General features: G+C 38.9%; 1 protein-coding gene across 1 annotated transcript in view; it reads right to left on the bottom strand.

Annotated features, from left to right (window-relative positions):
* Positions 1-22,094, bottom strand: part of AK1 (adenylate kinase 1) — a 72,718-nt gene extending 50,624 nt beyond the window's left edge. The window contains exon 1 of the mRNA XM_053696050.1: positions 22,014-22,094. The gene's annotated coding sequence lies outside the window, so the exon portion shown is untranslated. The remainder of the gene's footprint in view (positions 1-22,013) is intronic.
* Positions 22,095-26,643: the final 4,549 nt, after the last annotated feature.

Genomic DNA, 26,643 nt, shown 5'->3' with positions numbered 1-26,643 from the left:
AACAGAGCAGTGATTAACCCCTGTTATTGCTTACACCTCAGCAGACAAATGGCTATTCTCTTATGCTGATAGTTCCAGTATGTAACTGATACAAACAAAACAAAAAACTCTCACTTCAGTATTATTCTGCAGATCATTTTATAAATATCTAAGATATCTAAAACTTTTTAAAGAAATTCCATACTATAACATAGCCATTAGGAGAGATATTGCTTTCTGGGCGCATAGAACAAAAGTGCGAGAGTGACAAATAGCTAATACAGAGTCCTGGGGAACAGAGCATGCATCTAGTAGGCGACAGAGTTTAGAGAAAAAAGATAAAATCAAGACTATATGTGATCATTGTACAAGGAAAGGTAAAACATAGGAGACAAGGAGACCGTGGCTTGGTCTCTAGTGCATGGGCAACTTGGGCTTTTGCCTAGGGCTCAGAACTGTTGAGTGTCCTTGTCGGAATACATCTAAGAGAAATGAACATCTCATTATGCTGTGAGATAGAACAACCTCCTCTGTCTAGCACATAGTGTGTCTACCCTGTTCTGCACTTACTAATACAGACCACACCTCCTTACTCACAACTATACCCTGCACAAATAAATACTCATCCATATCACCCCAAATACACATAGGTCCTCTCCCCTTCACTTATACAAACACGTCTGCCCTTCAACACTTGCTAAGACCTGAATCTCACGTTCTCTCTCTCCCAAATCCACAGTGCAATGTGGGTGGGTGCTCCCTTGCGAGTGTGTATGGCTGCCCAGTGCCCTGTCTTGTTCTGAGCGGTTCCTGATAACACAGCCAAGCACTAATGTTCTTTTTATCTATTTTTAATGAGGTGCAAGAAAACCATATTTATTGTCATTGTGGCTCTGCTCTTCCTAGCACACCCTCCTTATTTGGTTTGTTTTTTTGTCACTTTACACCAATAGGAAATTTGTAAAAGGAACGCGTTATTACAGACCCCAACATTAGGTGGCACTGTTCATTTGTACTCAGTGTGCTAATATGCCGGTGAGGTAGCTCAGTTGGTAAATGCTCTAACTACAAAAAAAGCCTGCTTAAAAGATCCAAGGTCACACGTTCAAATCCTGGCAGGGCCGACTTCATCCTTCATCCTTCCGAAGTTGATAAGATGAGTACCATTAAATTGGGTAATAATAACAACTATTACTATTCAGCTGCCGATTTGGTTAATTCCGAGAGCGAGTGCTGAAAAAAGCGTTTTGAGTCCCACTGGGAGAAAGGCGCTATATAAATACTAGTTATTATTATTCTGCTCTCTCTAGCATACTCTCCTTGAGTTTTTATCACATTACACCAATAGGAAATCCATAAAAGGAACACGTTATTACAGACCCCAACACTAGGGGGCACTGGCTATTTGTGTTCATTTTGGCTCTGCTCTCCCTCAAACACTACCTGAGTTTTCATCACAGACCCCAACACTAGGGGACTCATTGCCACAAGGTGTGAGGCCCTTCTGAACAGGGTCAGAACTAGAGACCACTGGGCTATTGAAATAAATTAGAGGCCGGGTTACCCTCTACCTCCAAATCCCCAAATATTTGTATTTATTCATAGACACATCCATGGACAAAACAATGTTAGTACAATATTATTATTATTATTATTATCATTATTAAATCATTAATGTTATTCATCATTTGTATGTTACAGAAAATTCATTTCTACACTACACATCAACTAGATTTCTTTCCTTACACATTTCTTTGTCCTTTTCTGATGAATAAGACACATAAATAAATTTGTCTTTTTTTTTTTTTTTTTTTTTACATTTGCCCCAAAACAAATTCAAATGTCAAATTATCCATACGTACGTACTGTATATATAGTCTGGGTAGGTAGTTGCAATTTTAGGTTGGTGTAGTTAGATATCTCGTACACTCGGCTGTCAATCACTGATGTTTTGGCTTAAATGATATATATTTAATAATATTTTTTTATTTTTGTCTATTGCTATTAAAATGTACATCCTATTTTCTTTAAAAATAACAAAAAAATGGAACAAATGCAGCGTGCGCCCTACAAAAGGGTTAAATACTTAATCTCCTTTTGCTAAATCAATAGAACACACAGAGATAACACTCGTAAATCTATAATCTCAGAAAACGCCTCACAAAAATAATCTTTCTCCTTCAATGCAGAACAAAGATGAATCTAATCACGCGGTGGCTCTAGTTCACTGGTTTTCAAATCTGCCCTCAGACCTCCCTAACAGGCAAGATTTTAAAGATACCTGAACTGGAGCACAGGTGAAATATTCAGATTAGTAAACACGGTTATTTTAATAAGATAATAGCATGTATTATAAGAGGCATTGATTCAAGGGGTGAAAGCATAATTCTATCACTATATAAATCCCTGGTAAGACCTCACCTTGAGTATGGAGTGCAGTTCTGGGGACAAATCTAAAAAACAAAGACATTGCAAACCTTGAAAAAGTTCAGAGAAGCTAATAAGGGGAATGGAGAATTTAAGCTATGAGGCAAGGTTATCCAAACTGGGTCTGTTTTTTTCTAGAAAAAAGGTGCTTGAGAGGTGACATAATTACTTTATGTAAATATATTCTAGGCCCATATACAAAAATGACAGAAGCTCTGTTTATTCCAAGAAAAATGTTTGTGACAAGAGGTCACAATTTAAGGCTGGAGGGAAGAAGATTTAATATCCAGCAACGTAAACATTTTTTCACTGTAAGAGCAATACAATTGGGGAACTCATTACCAAAGGAGGTAGTGAATGCCAATACCTTAGATACATTTAAAAATGGTTTGGATACATTTCCGACTAGAAACAGAATTCAGGGATATGATTTCTTTTATTAAATAGGTCACCTTTTAGTGGGATTAATTTAAACTCAACTGGAGCCTTTTTGTAAGTATATTAGATTTGTATAGGTTGAACTCAATGGACTTCGGTCTTTTTTTCAACCTCATCTACTATGTTACCTCCCCTCATTCAAGGTAATCCTGAAAATCTGGTCTGTTGAGGAGGCCTGAGGACAGATTTGAAAACCAGTGGTCTAGTTGCAATTAAACCACTGCTACTGGGAAATGTCCGATTTGATTGCATTATTTATAACTCACATTTAAATGGGATAGTACAATTAATATTCAGATAGAGCATGTAAATTTTAAATAACTTTCAAATTTACTTCTAGTATCTATTTTTCTATGTTCTCTTGGTATCCTTTGTTGAAGAGCATACCTAGGTAGGCTCATGGGCAGCAAAACACTACTGGGAGCTAATTACTGATTGGTAGCTGCACAAATATTCATATTTAGCTCCTTTGTTGCTACTCAAACAAATGATACCAAGAGAATGTTGGAAAATTGTTTGATATTGTATGCTTTTTTGGTATCATTAAAGAAAAATAATTTGTGCTTCATGTTCCTTTGATTGTGTTTTAACTGTATTGTTTTCTACTTTTAATGTATTTAACCCCTTAATGACCACAATGTACCCTGTATGTCACTGGTCATTAAGGTTTTTTTCAGGACATGATAGCACAAGCCTAGCAGGAACATGCTATTAATGCCCTCCCTCCAGCAGGCTTTGTGGAATAGAGCAGTCTCAACGCTGGTGGCAAGACCGCGCTATAAAACAATCAAGTCCCAAAAAAGACCAGTGACATACCGGGTACGTCGCTGGTCCTTAAGGGGTTAATTATATTTCTATAAAGTGAATAAAGAGTGGTTTACTTGTTTTCAATGGTTTGAAAAAGTTACAGTATTATTTATCTATACTGTATATCAGGGCTCGACAAACCCAGGAACCAGGGAACTACTGCCTTCTAGAATTTTACACCTGGCTCCTAACTTTTTGGTTTCTTCTCCATATATCTATATACATATACCACTGCCTGGCTCCTAAAAGTATGTCTGGCTACTAAATATTCTTACTGGCTCCAAAATTTTTAAACAGATTTGTCGACCCCTTCTGTATATTAATCCAAGGCTTTCATAAGCACCCATTTGTAGTCTGGTGCCTGAGCAGAACACATATTTAAGAGAACAACATAATTTTATTTTTGACTTCTCCTTCACGCTGTAAAAATAGTAATTCATGGCGTGATCTGGAGAAGACACTTAAAATAGTGTGTCAGACTATCTCATAGTGAGACTTGAACACTCAAAAAGGTGATAGGTTACGACCTCTGACCTCTAATGACAAGGAAATAGCTGTGTGTGTGGCACTGACATTTAGCGTCACACTTGCTCTTTTCCAGCATACAAGTGACATTCAATCTCTCACACACCCTACAATAAATCACTGGAGTTCTGCAGAGCGAGCAGACACAGCAACTACAGATCTAAATATTATTATTTAAATAATAAAAAAGCAGCTCTCCCAAATAAGATAATGTATCAGTATTATTCTGCAAAAAATCCCTTAATTGCTAAACTATCCTATCTCCCAGTATCTCCTGCAAAGGTTTAATATATATACTGTATAATTGCAAATGTACTACAAAGTAGCGACTTCAATTCCCATAAATGGTTAAAACATAACTTGTTTGTGTTTTTATTTAAAAAAAAAAATACAAATTTAAAAACAAAAACACAATTATAAAACTGATTAATTTGAGTTTATAGTTTTGTCAGAAACAAAAAAGCTAAGTGGTACATTGGGAAATTAGTTCTCCATATGCCAACACATTAAACGTTCATCCCATTTACAGATATTATGTAATTAACAAATTTTTTTTTTTGTTATAACTTAATATCTATATAAAATATTAAATTCACTTTTTACCTTAAAGGGACACTAAACCCAAGTGTGTTTCTTTCATGATTCAGATAGAACATGCAATTTTAAGCAACTTTCTCATTTATTCCTATTATCAATTCTCTTGGTATCTTTATTTAAAAAAAAATTAATATAAAGCTTAGGAGCCATCCAATTTTTGGTTAAGAACCTGGGTTATGCTTGCTTATTAGTGGCTAAATGTAGCCACCAATAAGCAAGCGCTATCCAGGGTGCTGCACCTTAAATGGGCTGACTCCTTAGCTTTACATTCCTGCTTTGTAAATAAAGATAGCAAGAGAATGAAAAAAAATTGATAATAGGAGTAAATTAAAAAGTTGATTAAAATTGCATGTTCTATCTGAATCATTAAAGAAAAGTTTTTGGGTTTAGTATCCCTTTAAATATTTTTGCATGAAAATAGGCTACAGAGAATCCCATTTAAAATATTTTGTAGCATGCACTAATTTGTATACCTGGTAATATCACACAAATAAATAGATTATAATATACAAAATAAATTCCTCCCTCTTCGTTTGTATTTAAATTACGAAGGAAAATCTAAATAAATCAACCCTTGGTACCTGCAACAAAGTTTTTGTCTTTAAAACTGTATAGTTTACTATTTTCACTTAAAAAAAATATTGAACGGTCCAATGATTTATTGTAATAATTGAAATTAATTTGAGTAGTCATTAAACTAATAATTTGATTGTTTTATTGTGACAATTTATTTTGAAAGTTTTCTGATTTTAGAAAATATACTCATTTTGTATAAAAAAAAACCTTGTATATATTATACAAAATCTATTTAATTTTTTGTAATTTTTTTAACTAATCCAATAAAATGTCAGTCATTTTAATGTGACAGAAATACAATAGGTGTTAGATAAAATATGTTACAGAATTCAGAGCCTGGTTGATCATAAAGAAATATATCTGCATTTTATTTTTCATTTAATACTGCAATTTTGCATATCGATAATTTGATACCTAGGTATGCTGTAATAGAAAATAGCTACTTTTCAACAAAAGATAAAAAGGTAAATTTTGCTAACAGAAATTAAAAAAAAAACTTTTACATTTATACTTACATGTTCCATTAAATACAAGAACATCAAGTAATAAAATATACCACCTATTAAAATAGTAATAATACAAATACTTTCATGTCATCGAAAACGCAAAAAATGCTTGTCTGATCCCCAATTAAGTCATTTTTGTCTATGCAATTCTATTTTTATAATCCTCTGGAGAGCAGAGAGTGCTAGCAAAGGGTTAATTTACTTCTATTTACATTCGCGTCGTTCTCTTTGTTGAAGCAGTAGCAATGTCTGTCAAACAGCTGATCACATCAGGTGAGCCAACGACAAGAGGCATATATGTGCAGCCACCAATCAGCAGCTAGCTCACAGTAGTGCATTGCTGCACCTGAGCAAACCTAGGTGTGCTTTTCAACAAAGGATAACAAGGGAACAAAGCAAATTAGATACTAGAAGCAAATTGGAAAGTTATATAAAATTCTATTCTCTGTGTGAATCATGAAAGTTTATTTTTTCTATAGTGTCCCTTTAACTTAAAAATGGTATTTGCTTAAATCGTACATTTAATATTTCAGACGTCTTCCACTTAACCCCTTAATGACCGGACCATTTTTCAATTTTCTTACCCTTAATGACAATGGCTATTTTTACATTTCTGCGGTGTTTGTGTTTAGCTGTAATTTCCCTCTTACTCATTTACTGTACCCACACATATTATATACCTTTTTTCTCGCCATTAAATGGACTTTCTAAGGATACCATTATTTTCATCATATCTTATAATTTCCTATAAAAAAAATATAAAATATGAGGAAAAAATTGAAAAAAACACACTTTTTCTAACTTTGACCCCCAAAATCTGTTACACATCTACAACCACCAAAAAACACCTATGCTAAATAGTTTCTAAATTTTGTCCTGAGTTTAGAAATACACAATGTTTACATGTTCTTTGCTTTTTTTGTAAGTTATAGGGCCATAAATACAAGTAGCACTTCGCTATTTCCAAACCACTTTTTTCAAAATTAGCGCTAGTTACATTGGAACCCTGATATCTGTCAGGAATACCTGAATATCCCTTGACATGTATATATATTTTTTTTAGAAGACAACCCAAAGTATTGATCTAGGCCCATTTTGGTATATTTCATGCCACCATTTCACCGCCAAATGTCATCAAATAAAAAAAAAAGTTCACTTTTTCACAAATTTTGTCACAAACTTTAGGTTTCCCACTGAAATTATTTACAAACAGCTTCTGCAATTAAGGCACAAATGGTTGTAAATGCTTCTTTGGGATCCCCTTTGTTCAGAAATAGCAGACATATATGGCTTTGGCATTGCTTTTTGGTAATTAGAAGGCCACTAAATGCTGCTGCGCACCACACGTAAATTATGCCCAGCAGTGAAGGGGTTAATTAGGTAGGTTGTAGGGAGCTTGCAGGGTTAATTTTAGCTTTAGGGTAGAGATCAGCCTCCCACCTGACACATCCCACCCCCTGATCCCTCCCAAACAGTTCTCTTCCCTCCCCCACCCCACAATTGTCCCCGCCATCTTAAGTACTGGCAGAAAGTCTGCCAGTACTAAATAAAAGGAGTTTTTCTTTTTTTTAATAAAAAAAAATAAAATGTTTTAGCTGTGATGGACCCCTGCCTTAGCCCCAACCTCCATGATCCCCCCCCCAGCTCTCTAACCCTCTCCCCTACCTAATTGCCGCCATCTTGGGTACTGGCAGCTGTCTGCCAGTACCCAATTTGCCCCAAAAACAAGTGTTTTTTTTGCAATTTTTTGCAATTTTTAATGTTTTCTGTAGTGTAGCAGCCCCCCACAATACCCCAACCCCCTCCCCCTCCCAGATCCTTATATATTTATTTATTTTTAATTCATTTTTCCCCCCTCTTCCTTTCTCATTGGTGTCAGTGGCCAGCTAATCGCGCACGCACGCGCGCCCCCGTGCGCACCCGCGCGCTCCCGGTACCCGGCGTTCACATAGCACTTACAGGAACCGAATGCCGGGTAGCGATGGGCCGCCCACCCGCCTCCCTGATATGCTCCCACCCACCAACGAACCGGCACCATCGCTACCGGTGCAGAGAGGGCCACAGAGTGGCTCTCTCTGCATCGGAGTCTTCTAAATGGTATTGCAGGATGCCTCCATGTGGAGGCATCACTGCAATACCCTGAGAGCTGCTGGAAGCGATTGCGATCGCTTCCAGCACTCTCTTAGACAACTGACGTACCAGGTACGTCTATTGTCATTAACTGTTAGTTAATGCATGACGTACCTGGTACGTCAGTTGTCATTAAGGGGTTAAAGATACACGTAAGTACGTTCCTTTCTTTTATCTGACAAGGGGCTTTTTAAATTGTAGTCTTTGTTTTTCGATAAATGAATGTTTCTATGCTAAATTGATTTTTGTATTTTTTTCAACCAATAGAGCTGTTGGAGCTGCCATACTCAGCCAATCAGCGCTCAGTCCTCAGGGAGGAATTGTGCATAGATGTGCACATAAACTTTACACAAGCAATAATGTTTTAAAGGGATACAAAACCCAAAGGGGCCTATTTATGAAAGGCCTGTCGGACAGACCTCGCTGAATGCGGAGAGCAATACGCTCTCCGCACTCAGCATTGCACCAGCAGCTCTTGTGAACTGCTGGTGCAACGCCACCCCCTGCAGATTTGTGGCCAATCGGCCGCTAGCAGGGGAGTGTCAATCAACCCGATCGTACTCGATCGGGTTGAATTGCAGCAATGTCTGTCCGCCTCTTCAGAGCAGACGAACAGGTTATGGAGCAGCGTCTTTAGACCGCTGCTTCATAACTGGTGTTTCTGGCGAGCCATCACGGGGCTTCAAACTCCATACGGGGCTTGATAGATGTGCCCCAAAATGTTTTTTTCACGATTCAGATAGAGCAAGCAATTTTAAACAACTTTCTAATTTATTTTTGCTTGAAATTTTCTTTGTTCTCTTGTTATCTTTTGTTGAAAATCAGGGACGTAAGCTCAGGAGCCGGACAATTTCTAGAGAATTATATGGCAGCAGTTTTGCAAGAATGTTATCCATTTGCAAGAGCAGTAGAGGGCAGCGCTATTTCCTGTCATGTAGTGCTCCAGGGGCCCGATCCGATATAGAGTGTCGCCTGCAAAAGCCGGCGACGCCGAAATTTGCGCTGGTTTGGTATCCTATATACGGCGTAACCTAGAAGTTACGCGCGTATATTTCTGCCGTCGCCCGTAGTTTTTTGGGCCATAGGCAGGTATACCAAACCAGCGCAGTTTGGTATCCAATATACAGCGTAAGGACTTACGTGGCGAAAATGGAGAAATCTTACTCCATTTTCACCTCGCCACAAAAAGCAGCCGTAAAAAGCCTTACGCTGTCTATTGGAGCCCCGTAACTCCCTAAACTACCTGCTAAATTAAACCTAACACCTAACGCATGCGCAATGTCTATCTACCTGTCAACCGCGATCCCCCGCCGCAATCCCTAATAAAGTATTTAACCCCTAAACCGCCGCTCCCGGACCCCGCTGCCATCTACATAAACTAACCCCCTACTGTGAGCCCCTAAAACCGCCGCCATCTACCTGATCTATCCCCTAATGTGAACCCCTTACACCGCCGCCATCTACCTTATCTATCCCCTAATGTGAACCCTTACACCGCCGCCACCTATATAAAAATTATTAACCCCTAATCTAATCCCCCTATACCGCCGCCAGCTATATTAATATTATTAACCCCTAATCTAATATCCCTAAATTAATAAACTCTATTACCAGCCCTTAAAAGGGCCTTTTGCGGGGCTTTGCCCCAAAGTAAACAGCTCTTTTGCCCTATAACCTGCCCTCCCTACACCGCCGCCACCTATATTAATATTATTAACCCCTAATATAATCCCCCTAAAATAATTATCTCTATTACCAGCCATTAAAAGGGCCTTTTGCGGGGCTTTGCCCCAAAGTAAACAGCTCTTTTGCCCTATAACCTGCCCTCCCTACACCGCCGCCACCTATATTAATAGTATTAACCCCTAATGTAAGCCCCTTACACCGCCGCCATCTATATTAAAATTATTTACCCCTAATTTAATCTACCTACCCCGCCGCCAGCTATATTATCTATATTAACCCTAAGTATATTATAGTTAATATAGTTATTATATTATATATATTAACTATATTAACCCTAATTATATTAGGGTTAATATAGTTAATATAGTTACTATAGTATTTATATTAACTATATTAACTCTATCTAACCCTAACACCCCTAACTAAATTCTTATTAAATAAATCTAATTCATATTATAAACTAAAATATTCCTATTTAAATCTAAATACTTACCTATAAAATAAACCCTAAGATAGCTACAATATAATTAATAATTACATTGCAGCTATGTTAGGGTTTATATTTATTTTACAGGTAAATTGTTAATTATTTTAACTAGGTATAATAGCTATTAAATAGTTATTAACTATTTAATATCTACCTAGTTAAAATAATTTCCCAATTTACCGGTAAAATAAATCCTAACCTAAGTTACAAATACACCTACACTATCAATAAATTAAATAAACTACAAATATCTATCTAAAAATACAATTAAATAAACTAAACTAAATTACAAAAACAAACACTAAATTACAAACAAAAAAAAGATTACAGCAATTTTAAGCTAATTACACCTATTCTAAGCCCCCTAATAAAATAATAAAGCCCCCCAAAATAAAAAATTCCCTACCCTATTCTAAATTATAAAATACCCAGCTCTGTACCAGCCCTTAAAAGAGCTTTTTGCGGGGTATTTACCACAAGTTAACAGCTCTTTTGCCTGTAAAAAAAAAGAACACAACACCCCCCCCCCAACATTACAACCCACCACCCACATACCCCTATTCTAAACCCACCCAAACCCCCCTTAAAAAAACCTAACACTACCCCCCTGAAGATCTCCCTACCTTGTCTTCACCCAACCGGGCCGAACTCCTCATCCGATCCGGGCGATGTCTTTATCCAAGCGGCAAAGAAGAAGTCTTCATCCCGGCGATGTCTTTATCCAAGCGGCAGCAAAGTCTTCTTCCATCCGGCGGCATCTTCCATTAAGCGGCATCTTCAATCTTCTTTCTTCGCTCCTCCGATGCGGAGCATCCATCCCGGCCGACGACTGAACGACGAATGAGGTACCTTTAAATGACATCATCCAAGATGGCGTCCGTCGAATTCCGAATTGGCTGATAGGATTCTATCAGCCAATCGGAATTAAGGTAGGAAAAATCTGATTGGCTGATTGAATCAGCCAATCAGATTCAAGTTAAATCCGATTGGCTGATTGGTTCAGCCAATCGGATTGAACTTGAATCTGATTGGCTGATTCAATCAACCAATCAGATTTTTCTACCTTAATTCGATTGGCTGATAGAATCCTATCAGCCAATCGGAATTCGACGGACGCCATCTTGGATGACGTCATTTAAAGGTGCCTCATTCGTCGGGAAGTCGTCGTGCCAGATGGATGCTCTGCTGCAGAGGAGCGAAGAAAGAAGATTGAAGATGATGCTTTGCTTGAAGACATCAGCGGATGGAAGAAGACTCTCTGCCGCTTGCTTGAAGACATCACCGGATGGAAGAAGACTCTCTGCCGCTTGCTTGAAGACATCACCGGATGGAAGAAGACTCTCTGCCGCTTGCTTGAAGACATCACCGGATGAAAGAAGACTCTCTGCCGCTTGCTTGAAGATATCGCCGGATGGAAGAAGACTTCACTGCAGCTTGCTTGAAGACATCGCCCGGATTGGATGAAGAGTTCTGCCCGGCGGGGTGAATACAAGGTAGGGAGATCTTCAGGGGGGTAGTGTTAGGTTTTTTTAAGGGGGGTTTGGGTGGGTTTAGAATATAGGTATGTGGGTGGTGGGTTGTAATGTTGGGGGGGGGTATTGTATATTTATTTCAATGCAAAAGAGCTGAATTCTTTGGGGCATGCCCCGCAAAAGGCCCTTTTAAGGGCTGGTAAGGTAAAGATCTTCGAACTTTTTTTAATTTAGAATAGGGCAGGGAATTTTTTTTATTTTGGGGGGCTTTATTATTTTATTAGGGGGCTTAGAATAGGTGTAATTAGCTTAAAATTGCTGTAATCTTTTTTTTTGTTTGTAATTTAGTGGGGTTTTTTGTAATTTAGTTTAGTTTATTTAATTGTATTTTTAGATAGATATTTGTAGTTTATTTAATTTATTGATAGTGTAGGTGTATTTGTAACTTAGGTTAGGATTTATTTTACAGGTAAATTGGGTAATTATTTTAACTAGGTAGCTATTAAATAGTTAATCACTATTTAATAGCTATTATACCTAGTTAAAATAATTAACAATTTACCTGTAAAATAAATATAAACCCTAACATAGCTACAATGTAATTATTAATTATATTGTAGCTATCTTAGGGTTTATTTTATAGGTAAGTATTTAGATTTAAATAGGAATATTTTAGTTTATAATATGAATTAGATTTATTTAATAAGAATTTAGTTAGGGGTGTTAGGGTTAGATAGAGTTAATATAGTTAATATAAATACTATAGTAACTATATTAACTATATTAATCCTAATATAATTAGGGTTAATATAGTTAATATATATAATATAATAACTATATTAACTATAATATACTTAGGGTTAATATAGATAATATAGCTGGCGGCGGGGTAGGTAGATTAAATTAGGGGTAAATAATTTTAATATAGATGGCGGCGGTGTAAGGGGCTTACATTAGGGGTTAATACTATTAATATAGGTGGCGGCGGTGTAGGGAGGGCAGGTTATAGGGCAAAAGAGCTGTTTACTTTGGTGCAAAGCCCCGCAAAAGGCCCTTTTAAGGGCTGGTAATAGAGCTTATTACTTTAGGGATATTAGATTAGGGGTTAATAATATTAATATAGGTGGCGGCGGTATAGGGGGATTAGATTAGGGGTTAATAATTTTTATATAGGTGGCGGCGGTGTAAGGGGTCAGATTAGGGGATAGATAAGGTAGATGGCGGCGGTGTAAGGGGTTCACATTAGGGGATAGATAAGGTAGATGGCGGCGGTTTTAGGGGTTCACATTAGGGGATAGATCAGTTAGATGGTGGCAGTTTTAGGGGCTCACAGTAGGGGGTTAGTTTATGTAGATGGCGGCGGGGTCCGGGAGCGGCGGTTTAGGGGTTAAATACTTTATTAGGGATTGCAGCGGGGGATCGCGGTTGACAGTTAGATAGAGACATTGCGCATGCGTTAGGTGTTAGGTTTTATTTTGTAGGTAGTTTAGGGAGTTACGGGGCTCCAATAGTCAGCGTAAGGCTTCTTACGGCTGCTTTTTGTGGCGAGGTGAAAATGGAGTAAGATTTCTCCATTTTCGCCACGTAAGTCCTTATGCTGTATATTGGATACCAAACTGCGCTGGTTTGGTATACCTGCCTATGGCCCAAAAAACTATGGGCGACGGCAGAAATATACTGGCGTAACTTCTAGGTTACGCCGTATATAGGATACCAAACCAGCGCAAATTTCGGCGTCGCCGGCTTTTGCAGGCGACACTCTATATCGGATCGGGCCCCAGATGCTTAGCTAGGGATCTACAACACAGAATATCATGGGAACGAAGCAAGTTTGATAAAAGAAGTAAATTGGAAACTTTTTTATAAATTTTGGGGGGTTTTGTGTCCCTTTAAGCGTGGTTGACTAGAGCTTATTTATATATATGAAAGAAATTAATTGAGATTAATGTCCCTTTTATTTGAAGCCTATTCATTGCTTTTTTACTCTGCAGTTTCTAGACTGTATAAGGGGCTCCGGACAGCTGTTTCCAAGGCACCAAACTCCCGTCACCCATCCAGGCTCTCAGAGAGGTCACATTACACCGTGTCCCCAGCAAAACCTATTAAGGCAGTGTAGATTGTCACGTTGCGCCTTACAGTTCTAAGTATGGATCCATCATGGTTTGCTCTGCACAGCTGAACACACAGCCCTCATCAATATCATGTGTGAAATTGTAGCAAACCCAACTCATATACCCTTATGCACATATACTGATTTACTGCCTGTGTGATCCATAGAGCTAACACTCACACGTGCACTTACTTATATATACTAATTTACTGCCTGTCTGATCCATAGAGCTAACACTCACACGTGTGCTTACCTATATATACTGATTTACTGCCTGTGTGATCCATAGAGCTAACACTCACACGTGCACTTACCTATATATACTGATTTACTGCCTGTGTGATCCATAGAGCTAACACTCACACGTGCACTTACCTATATATACTGATTTACTGCCTGTGTGATCCATAGAGCTAACACTCACACATGTGCTTACCTATATATACTGATTTACTGCCTGTGTGATCCATAGAGCTAACACTCACACGTGCACTTACCTATATATACTGATTTACTGCCTGTGTGATCCATAGAGCTAACACTCACACATGCGCGTGGGGGGGGTCAGGACTTCCTCAGGGTGGGGGGGTCATTTTGATCTTAGACCTAGGCAGCACAATGTCTTGAGTCAGCCCTGATTATACCCAAGTGTGCCACAGTAATCGTAACCAGATAAACTATGTATAAAACAAAGTTAGATATAGAAAGGTGGTAACAGAAATATTACTTTGTCATTTATTTTAAAGTAAATTCCTGAAAAACAGAAATCAGTGATTTGGTGTCTGTATATTTTCTCTGGTTAATAGATCTGATACAAGTTTGTGAAATCATGTGATTACATATGACTCCCATTTTTGCTAACATGAGAGATTGAGATAAAGTTATTTATGTTTTCCAGTTAGGGTACATAAGAAACATTTGTCCGCTTGCAGGGGACTTGCAACAAAAAAGGCTGAGAAACATTATCCTACTTCTCCTATTAATAGGATTTCCCTTGCCTCATTTTGTTATATTCTACCCAAATATCATAGCTCCCTAAAAACTTATTTGTTCAGTGATTCTTACAGCCTAAATATGTTACCAATATCTCTGCCCACTTCTTAGCTAAAAGGTCCATCTGATTTGCAAAATACTTTGCAATGGTTAATAAATTGTGATACAGGTTCACTAATATTGGAGAGGCATCTAATGCCCATCTTATTCTTTGCAGTCTATTTACTAAAGTGTAACAAATGACCTGGTCATATTTTAGACCAAAAGCAAGGTTAGAATGCATTGGTAACAGTTGTGCACTTGCCTGGGTGTTAGCTTCTTCCTGGGTCTAAAATGAGGAATCAGGCTTCCTCCAATCACAGTATTGAATCAGACACTGATTCCCCCAGGGGGGAAGCCGTGATTGGAGGATGACCTATCCATCATTTCTGACATCAGAAATGGCTTGCGACAACCGGAGGAAGCTGGAGCTGCTGTCAAGTATAAAAGGTAAGTATTTTTTCACAACACAAGTGAAATGTAAATGTTTATGAATTAAAGTGCCCCTCTTTTTAATAAAATTTTTAAAAACCGGGCACTTTATCATCAAAATGTATATTCACTTTAAAGGGAAATGCTGCACATGTTGCTTCTAACGCATTTTGCGACAAGTGGTTTTCACTCTTGCGTTTATATAAGAATGTTTATATATTTTTGTACAAAAACTTAGACATATATTCTCTACAGTTAGATTATTAAAGGTCACTATTTTTTTTAATGTACAAATTTTTTTAGTGATTTGTAAAACATTCTCTATTTAACACCTTATGTGTCAGAGAGATAGACAAGGGGTTAATGCATCCAATAAATATAGAAGCTTTAAATATTTCAAGGTGGATGTCACAAGATACGCGTTATCAGGGGCTGAAATGTCACATTGGAAAGTTAGACACTGTATCATGTATCGTGTCACATTATCAGCCGGTGGATACCTTTGCTTGGCATCATAAACTTAGCTGCGCCAATGCATGTGGTACAGGGAGCTACGCTTACAGGGATCCGTGCTACCACACAGATTACATAGCTACAATGGGGGCAAACACACAGTTTGTGTTGCTGCCCACTGTGACACTCTGTGAATAGTAGGAGACTTAGCCAGGTATCCACTGGCACCAGAGCAAGTCCACAACTTCAGCGCCAGAGAAATTCAAGAGAGTATTTTCCTTGGACAGTGACAATCATAATCATTTGTTTTGCCCAACCTTGCACCTGTGTCTGCACACATTAAAAAGGTGCGCTCCGTATAATGAGCTAAATTACATACTATTTGTTAACTTAACAACTGGTAGTGGCAGCAAGAATCTCCCTTAAAGGGATACTGAACCCAAATTTTTTCTTTCATGATTCAGATAGAGCAAGTAATTGTAAGCTACATTTAGACACCAATCAGCAAGTGCTACACAGGTGCAGAACCAAAGAAGGGCCAGTTCCTAAGCTTTACATTCCTGCCGTTTCAAATAAAGATAGCAAGAGAACGAAGATAAGTTGATAAAAGGAGTAAATTAGAAAGTTGCTTAAAATTGCCTGTTCTATCTGAATCATTGAAGAACAAAAAATTGGGTTCAGTATCCCTTTAAAGTGCATTCAGAGGGGCTGATTTATCAAGTGTCTGGTGGACATGATCCGCTGTAGCGAATCATGTCCGCCAGAGATCGATAAATGTCGACAGCATACGCTGTCAGCATTTATAATTGCACAAGCAGTTCTGGTGAACTGCTTGTGCAATGCGACCCCCTGCAGATTTGCGGCCAGGGGGTGTCAATCAACCCAATCGTATGAGATTGGGCAGATTGATGTCCGCTGCCTCATAGGAGGCGTACGAGTTAAGGAGCAATGGTCTTAAGACCGCACTTGCTTGCACGGAAACAAGGGTGTACGGTCCCATTCGGGCTGTGATAAATCGGCCCCAGAGTTTTGACGCCACTTGCATCATTAGAGTGATGGACAATGGAATATCTGGATGCTACATAAATATTATATAACAAGAGGTCATGTTAATGTAGCAGATGATGTTCTACGTAACTAAAAGGGTTATAGATACACAATACCTCCCAGCAGAGTTAGTACTGTTTAATGCAGTGAGGGAATACTCATAAAGTAAGCTGTGCAGTGTAAAACCTATACAGCAAAACCTATTTTTTCCTAACTAAAAGTAAAGTCTAAAAATAATTTTGGCAGATCTCAGGGTGATCCGCAGATGCTCTTCAGATACTGAGCTCCTCTCTATCCTGACACTAAGAACTCACAGCCAGACTCTCATTCGTTTTGTATTTTTTTTAACAAATTCTCATCTCTCAGTTTGTATTTACACTTACTGTCTTACTCGCCTGCAGCTTTATACAAGGATACAGCTGGTGATTGGAGGATATGTATATATGCTTCCTTTGATTGGTTGACCATCTTAAATCATTATCCTCTCAGTTTTTGTGTTGTTTGTTTGTTAAGTTATTCTATGAGCTGCTGATACTGTCCCATGCACAGAAGGTAGGGCACTGTGAGAATAGCCTACATTTCCAGAATGTGTATTCTTATCAAGAGCTATCTCCTGCATTAGTACCAGTACTGTTAGGCAGTTCTATATCTTAAAGGGACATTCCAGCAAAAATTGAAATCCACATGGATGCATTTCAGTTTTGAGTAGAAGCATTTTTGTCATATACATGTATTAACAAAATGCTTCTAATAAAAGCTATAGCGGTTTTAAAAGAGTATTTAAGTATGCACTGTGCACTAGTATTTTAATCACAGCAGTTTGTTAATTGCTGACATGATACAAGCCCCACTGGTGTTCTGAGCAGCTGCAGTATTTAAAATGCTGGTGCACTGAGAATATCTAGGTATGCTTCACATGCACGTGCAGAGATAAATGCTAACACTAAATCAGTGATAACTTTTACTAGGAGCATTTTTGCCAATATGTGTATATTGCAAATATGTTTCTATTCAAAGATGTAATTCATCTAATCTATGGGCACTTAAATGTTGACCGGAGTGTCCCTTTAAGATTATCACAAAAAAAGCGATCTGCCAGGATGCCAACATGGGCGGGTGGAAGATGGTTTTATATATGAAAAAAATTGTTCTGCTGAAAAAGTGACAGATGGGGATATAATAATGTAATACCATTTGTTAGAGCATTTATTGCAATAAACCTATCTGTTAAGAAAAAATGTAAACACATAGGTGCAGCAATGCTTTATAGTTCTTGAACAGAAGTTTAACCAATTTATAGGAGTTAAATACATAGGGCTAGATTACAAGTGAGGCGCAAACGGTTTTGCGCTAGCGCAATTATGTTTTTGCGAGCCATTTTTATTCCGCTGATATTACAAGTGGAGCGCAATGGCATTTACGCTTCAATCCTTGCCGCGATCTCAGAGCTGGGGTTAACTGGTTTCCGAAATAAAAAAGTTGCACAAAACACTTCAAAAATACATTACAAAGTACAGTTACATTTTTTTAACACTGTCTAATAAAAATTATTTTAAAAAAAATATACTGTATATATATATATATATATATATATATAGTGTGTGTGTGTTTATATATGTGTACATATATATTAATGTATATATGTGTATGTATATATTTACAGTCATATATACACATATAAAAACTTAGACATATATTCTCTACAGTTAGATTATTAAAGGTCACTATTTTTTTTAATGTACAATTTTTTTTAGTGATTTGTAAAACATTCTATATTTAACACCTTATGTGTCAGAGAGATAGACAAGGGGTTAATGCATCCAATAAATATAGAAGCTTTAAATATTTCAAGGTGGATGTCACAAGATACGCGTTATCAGGGGCTGAAATGTCACATTGGAAAGTTAGACACTGTATCACGTATCGTGTCACATTATCAGCCGGTGGATACCTTTGCTTGGCATCATAAACTTAGCTGCGCCAATGCATGTGGTACAGGGAGCTACGCTTACAGGGATCCGTGCTACCACACAGATTACATAGCTACAATGGGGGCAAACACACAGTTTGTGTTGCTGCCCACTGTGACACTCTGTGAATAGTAGGAGACTTAGCCAGGTATCCACTGGCACCAGAGCAAGTCCACAACTTCAGCGCCAGAGAAATTCAAGAGAGTATTTTCCTTGGACAGTGACAATCATAATCATTTGTTTTGCCCAACCTTGCACCTGTGTCTGCACACATTAAAAAGGTGCGCTCCGTATAATGAGCTAAATTACATACTATTTGTTAACTTAACAACTGGTAGTGGCAGCAAGAATCTCCCTTAAAGGGATACTGAACCCAAATTTTTTCTTTCATGATTCAGATAGAGCAAGTAATTGTAAGCTACATTTAGACACCAATCAGCAAGTGCTACACAGGTGCAGAACCAAAGAAGGGCCAGTTCCTAAGCTTTACATTCCTGCCGTTTCAAATAAAGATAGCAAGAGAACGAAGATAAGTTGATAAAAGGAGTAAATTAGAAAGTTGCTTAAAATTGCCTGTTCTATCTGAATCATTGAAGAACAAAAAATTGGGTTCAGTATCCCTTTAAAGTGCATTCAGAGGGGCTGATTTATCAAGTGTCTGGTGGACATGATCCGCTGTAGCGAATCATGTCCGCCAGAGATCGATAAATGTCGACAGCATACGCTGTCAGCATTTATAATTGCACAAGCAGTTCTGGTGAACTGCTTGTGCAATGCGACCCCCTGCAGATTTGCGGCCAGGGGGTGTCAATCAACCCAATCGTATGAGATTGGGCAGATTGATGTCCGCTGCCTCATAGGAGGCGTACGAGTTAAGGAGCAATGGTCTTAAGACCGCACTTGCTTGCACGGAAACAAGGGTGTACGGTCCCATTCGGGCTGTGATAAATCGGCCCCAGAGTTTTGACGCCACTTGCATCATTAGACTGATGGACAATGGAATATCTGGATGCTACATAAATATTATATAACAAGAGGTCATGTTAATGTAGCAGATGATGTTCTACGTAACTAAAAGGGTTATAGATACACAATACCTCCCAGCAGAGTTAGTACTGTTTAATGCAGTGAGGGAATACTCATAAAGTAAGCTTTGCAGTGTAAAACCTATACAGCAAAACCTATTTTTTCCTAACTAAAAGTAAAGTCTAAAAATAATTTTGGCAGATCTCAGGGTGATCCGCAGATGCTCTTCAGATACTGAGCTCCTCTCTATCCTGACACTAAGAACTCACAGCCAGACTCTCATTCGTTTTGTATTTTTTTTAACAAATTCTCATCTCTCAGTTTGTATTTACACTTACTGTCTTACTCGCCTGCAGCTTTATACAAGGATACAGCTGGTGATTGGAGGATATGTATATATGCTTCCTTTGATTGGTTGACCATCTTAAATCATTATCTTCTCAGTTTTTGTGTTTGTTTGTTAAGTTATTCTATGAGCTGCTGATACTGTCCCATGCACAGAAGGTAGGGCACTGTGAGAATAGCCTACATTTCCAGAATGTGTATTCTTATCAAGAGCTATCTCCTGCATTAGTACCAGTACTGTTAGGCAGTTCTATATCTTAAAGGGACATTCCAGCAAAAATTGAAATCCACATGGATGCATTTCAGTTTTGAGTAGAAGCATTTTTGTCATATACATGTATTAACAAAATGCTTCTAATAAAAGCTATAGCTGTTTTAAAAGAGTATTTAAGTATGCACCGTGCACTAGTATTTTAATCACAGCAGTTTGTTAATTGCTGACATGATACAAGCCCCACTGGTGTTCTGAGCAGCTGCAGTATTTAACATACTGGTGCACTGAGAATATCTAGGTATGCTTCACATGCACGTGCAGAGATAAATGCTAACACTAAATCAGTGATAACTTTTACTAGGAGCATTTTTGCCAATATGTGTATATTGCAAATATGTTTCTATTCAAAGATGTAATTCATCTAATCTATGGGCACTTAAATGTTGACCGGAGTGTCCCTTTAAGATTATCACAAAAAAAGCGATCTGCCAGGATGCCAACATGGGCGGGTGGAAGATGGTTTTATATATGAAAAAAATTGTTCTGCTGAAAAAGTGACAGATGGGGATATAGTAATGTAATACCATTTGTTAGAGCATTTATTGCAATAAACCTATCTGTTAAGAAAAAATGTAAACACATAGGTGCAGCAATGCTTTATAGCTCTTGAACAGAAGTTTAACCAATTTATAGGAGTTAAATACATAGGGCTAGATTACAAGTGAGGCGCAAACGGTTTTGCGCTAGCGCAATTATGTTTTTGCGAGCCATTTTTATTCCGCTGATATTACAAGTGGAGCGCAATGGCATTTACGCTTCAATCCTTGCCGCGATCTCAGAGCTGGGGTTAACTGGTTTCCGAAATAAAAAAGATGCACAAAACACTTCAAAAATACATTACAAAGTACAGTTACATTTTTTTAACACTGTCTAATAAAAATTATTTTAAAAAAAATATACTGTATATATATATATATATATATATATATATATAGTGTGTGTGTGTTTATATATGTGTACATATATATTAATGTATATATGTGTATGTATATATTTACAGTCATATATACACATATAAAAACATTAATATATATGTACACATATATAAACATATATACAAGTGCATTAGAGCCATTTGCCATTAAGCAGATAAAAACATAAATATTCATATTTAATAAGGATTCTAACTATGTATTTACTGTATATATTTCACGTTTGCTAATGTAAATATGCTATGTTGTTTGCGCAATTGGTGTTTTTTTTTATCAAGTATTATTTTTTTTACTGACCTTTATGGGGAATGCAGAAAGGTTTGCGAGATCTCGGGTGTTACGTTTTTTTCCACTTTTTTCCCCCCATTGATCTCTATGGGGGAAGTTAGGTTTTTCGCATACAATACTTTTTTTGGAACTTGTAATAGGAAAGCAACCTGAAAAAATTAAAATCCTAGCAGAGTTTTAGCTTACGCAAAAAAATAATAATACAGCGACACTTGTAATCTAGCCCATAGAGTCTAATGGACATTTATTATTGCATTAGGATTTCTCTTTAAGAAAGTGATTGTGTCTCTATGAGAGTGACAGGTGAGCACAGCGCACATAGTGATACCAATGAGTGCACTATAATTCACCTCTTATATATACAGTATATAATGACAGTATAGGGTGCGAGCAGGAGGTCCTGTATTCCCTAACAGGCATACAGCAGTACTATATGTGGTGTGGCTATATGTGCCCTGGGACTGCTCCACTAACCTGTTCGTGCCTACTGCAGGCTAGGCAGGCGAAGATGAGCAGGCTGGGGATCTTCAGACAGCTGCCCAGCTATCTGTGCCGCTATATATAGCTGTGTGTGTGTTGCAGTGCATGCTGGGAGCAGTTTTCCCCATGTAAAGGACAGCAGGCTTGTGAGATGTGACCTGCATATTAATGTGGGCGAGAAAAGGCAGGGAGGGGACAGAGGAGGAGAGAAAGTGACACTGAGAGGGTTAGCTAAGTGACGTATGCAGCATGTAGTACATTAGATCATCTATTCTGCTGTCTGCGTGTGTGTGTGTGTGTATATATATATATATATATATATATATATATATACTACGTGTGTGTGAGTGTGTGTGTATGTATGTGTATATATATATATATATATATATATATATACTATGTGTGTGTGAGTGTATGTATGGATGTACTGTATATACAGTATCTCACAAAGTTAGTAAATATTTTATTATATCTTTTCATGTGACAACACTGAAGAAATGACACTTTGCTACAATGTAAAGTAGTGAGTGTACAGCCTGTATAACAGTGTAAATTTGCTGTCCCCTCAAAATAACGCAACACACAGCCATTAATGTCTAAACCGTTGGCAACAAAAGTGAGTACTCCCCTAAGTGGAAATGCCCAAATTGGGCCCAAAGTGTCAATATTTTGTGTGGCCACCATTATTTTACAGCACTGCCTTAACCCTCTTGGGCATGGAGTTCACCAGAGCTTCACAGGTTGCCACTGGAGTCCTCTTCCACTACTCTATGACGACATCACGGAGCTGGTGGATGTTAGAGACCTTGCGCTCCCCCACCTTCCATTTGAGGATGCCCCACAGATGCTCAATAGAGTTTAGGTCTAGAGACATGCTTGGCCAGTCCATCACCTTTACCCTCAGCTTTTTTAGCAAGGCAGTGGTCATCTTGGAGGTGTGTTTGATGTTGGAAAACTGCCCTGGGACATAGTCTCCGAAGGGAGGGGATCATGCGCTGTTTCAGTATGTCACAGTACACGTTGGCATTCATGGTTCCCTCAATGAACTGTAGCTCCCCAGTGCCAGCAGCACTCATGCAGGCCCAGACCATGACACTCCCACCACCATGCTTGACTGTAGGCAAGACACACTTGTCTTTGTACTCCTCACCTGGTTGCCACCACACACGCTTGACACCATCTGAACCAAATCAGTTTATCTTGGTCTCATCGGACCACAGGACATGGTTCCAGTAATCCATGTCCTTAATCTGCTTGTTTTCAGCAAACTGTTTGCAGGCTTTCTTGTGCATCATCTTTAGAAGAGGCTTCCTTCTGTGACGACAGCCATGCAGACCAATTTAACGCAGTGTGCGGCGTATGATCTGAGCACTGACAGGCTGACCCGCCAGCCCTTTATCCTCTGCAGCAATGCTGGCAGCATTCATACATCTATTTCCCAAAGACAACCTCTGTATATGATGCTGAGCATGTGCACTCAACTTCTTTGGTTGAGCATGCGAGGCCTGTTCTGAGTGGATCCTATCCTGTGAAACAGCTGTATGGTCTTGCCCACCGTGCTCCAGCTCAGTTTCAGGGTCTTGGCAATCTTCTTATAGCCTAGGCCATATTTCTGTAGAGCAACAATTCTTTTTTTTCAGATCCTCAGAGAGTTATTTGCCATGAGATGCCATGTTGAACTTCCAGTGACCAGTATGAGAGAGTGTGAGAGCGAGAACACCAAATTTAACACACCTGCTCCCCAATCACACCTGAGACCTTGTAACACTAACAATTCACATGACAGTGGAGGGAAAATGGTTAATTGGGCCTAATTTGGACACTTCCACTTAGGGGTGTACTCACTTTTGTTGCCAACGGTTTAGACATTAATGGCTGTGCGTTGAGTTATTTTGAGGAGACAGCAAATTTACACTGCTATACAGGCTATACACTCACTACTTTACATTGTAGCAAAGTGTCATTTCTTCAGTGTTGTCACATGAAAAGATATAATAAAATATTTACAAAAATGTGAGAGGTGTACTCACTTTTGTGAGATATTGTATATATATATATACTATGGGGTCGATTTATCAAAGGCTTCGCAAGCCTTTCAACCAGCTACGGCTACAGGTTCTCACAAGAGAACCTGCATGCTGTATTTAAAGTGAATGTAAATTTTGATGCTTAAGTGCACGGTTTTTAAAAATTTGGTCGTCGCAAGCCATTTCTGATGTCAGAAATGATGGATAGGTCATCCTCCAATCACGGCTTCCCCCCCCGGGGGGATCAGTGTCTGATTCAATGCCGTGATTGGAGGAAGCCGGATTCATCATTTTAGACCCAGGAAGAGGCTTTGCGACGGGTGGAGGAAGCTGGAGCTGCTGTCAAGATTAAAAGGTAAGTTTTTTTTTCACAGCACGAGTGAAATGTAAATTTTGATGAATTAAAGCGCCCCTGTTTTTAATCAAATTTTTAAAAACCGGGCACTTTAGCATCAAAATTTACATTCACTTTAACAAGCAGCGGTCATCAGACCGCTGCTTCCCTAATCTTTCGCCACCTCTAAATTGGCGAAATTCAATCTCTGCGGTCTAGTCCGATCGGGTGTGTGAGTGTGTGTATATATTTTGTGATGACTTCACTAGCACAATATTTATATATATATATATATATATACACCTTCAGAAAGAATTTGCGATCCACGCCAAAAGTAAAACTTGACTTTTATTCACTTATTAAAAAGAAAACATACAGATGGAAACCTCCGCAGCTTTGCACAGTAAGCGCAGCACTGGGCTATATATATATTTATATATATATATATATATATATATATATATATATATATATATATATATATATATATATAGTGCATAAATAAAACATTTATTGTGTATCCAGATCTTTAACAATGCAGTGTTTAATTGCCCACTGTTGATTTTTTTCTGAAGGTCACTTCTTGGACCCATCTGACTTTACAATATTTATCTTAGCCAATGACAAAAAAAAAAATAGGATACAGGTGGTGATGCCAAACATAGTACAACTTGTTTTCTCTTGCTTGTGTGTGCCTGTATGTTGTCAATCTTGTGCCTTGTGCATATGTTTTTCTTTTAATATGTAGCAGCAACTGGAAGTAGCGCAGGTCAGTGATTAATACTACAGTCAGCATGCTAACTAATGCATTGGTGCTGTGTCATATGAAAAAATCCAAAGACCAACAAGTAGGATTAATTAATGCCATCATTGACCTACTTTCCTCTCAAAGAGCTTAGTCCTTATTGAAATATAATAACACTAGTCCTAAAGCCCGTTCACACGGGGCATTTTTTGCAGTACAGCGGTCCCACCCCTTGCTCTCTCTCTTCTCCTCTCTTTTGTGCTCTCTCCCCCTCTCTTTTGCGCTTTCTACCCCTCTCTTTTGCGCTCTCTCTCGCTCCACCTCTCTTTTGCTCTCTCTCTCCCCCCTCTCTTTTGCTCTCTCTCCCCTTCTCTTTTGTGCTCTCTACCCCTCTCTTTTGCGCTCTCTCCCCCTCACTTTTGCACTCTCTCTCGCTCCACCTCTCTCTTGCTCTCTCTCTCCCATCTCTCTTTTGCTCCCTCTCTCCCCCTCTCTTTTGCTCTCTCTCCCCCTCTCTTTTGCTCTCTCTCCCCCTCTCTTTTACTCTCTCTCCCCCTCTCTTTTGCGCTCTCTCTCCCCCTCTCTTTTACGCTCTCTCTCTCCCCCTCTCTTTTGCGTTATCTCTTTCCCCCACTCTTTTGTGCACGCTCTCTTCCCCTCTTTTGCGCTCTCTCTCTCCCCCTCTCTTTTGTGCTCTCTCTCTCCCTCCTCTTTTGCGCTCTCTCTTTCTCCCCCACTCTCTTTTGCTCTCTCTCTCCCCCCTCTCTTTTGCTCTGTCTCTCTCCCCTCTCTTTTGCTCTGTCTCTCTCCACTCTCTTTTGCTCTCTCTCTCTCCATCCCTCTCTTTCGCTCGTGCTCTCCCCCCTCTCTTTTGCTCTCTCTCCCCCCTCTCTCCCCCTTCTCTTTTGCTCTCTTTCTCCCCCCTCTCTTTTGCTCTGTTTCTCTCCCCTCTCTTTTGCTCTCTCTCTCCATCCCTTTCTTTTGCTCTCTCTCTCCCCTCTCTCTATTTCTCTCTCTCCCCTCTCTCTATTTCTCTCTCTCCCCCTCTCTCTTTTTCTCTCTCTCCCCCTCTCTATTGCTCTCTCTCCCCCTCTCTTTTTCTCTCTCCCCCTCTCTTTTTCTCTCTCTCCCCTCCCTATTGCTCTCTCTCCCCCTCTCTTTTTCTCTCTCTCCCCCTCTCTATTGCTCTCTCTCCCCCCTCTCTTTTTCTCTCTCTCCCCCTCTCTATTGCTCTCTCTCCCCCTCTCTTTTTCTCTCTCTCCCCCTCTCTCTTTTTCTCTCTCTCCCCCTCTCTATTGCTCTCTCTCCCCCTCTCTTTTTCTCTCTCCCCCCTCTTTTTTTCTCTCTCTCCCCCTTTCTATTGCTCTCTCTCCCCCTCTCTTTTGCTCTCTCTCCCCCTCTCTTTTTCTCTCTCTCCCCCTCTCTATTGCTCTCTCTCCCCCCTCTCTTTTTCTCTCTCCTCCTCTCTTTTTCTCTCTCTCCCCCTCCCTATTGCTCTCTCTCCCCCCTCTCTTTCTC

This window comes from Bombina bombina, chromosome 12 (genome assembly GCF_027579735.1).
Source record: "Bombina bombina isolate aBomBom1 chromosome 12, aBomBom1.pri, whole genome shotgun sequence".
Classification (NCBI taxonomy): Eukaryota; Metazoa; Chordata; class Amphibia; order Anura; family Bombinatoridae; genus Bombina; species Bombina bombina.
This window is presented reverse-complemented; position numbering and strand designations above follow the sequence as displayed.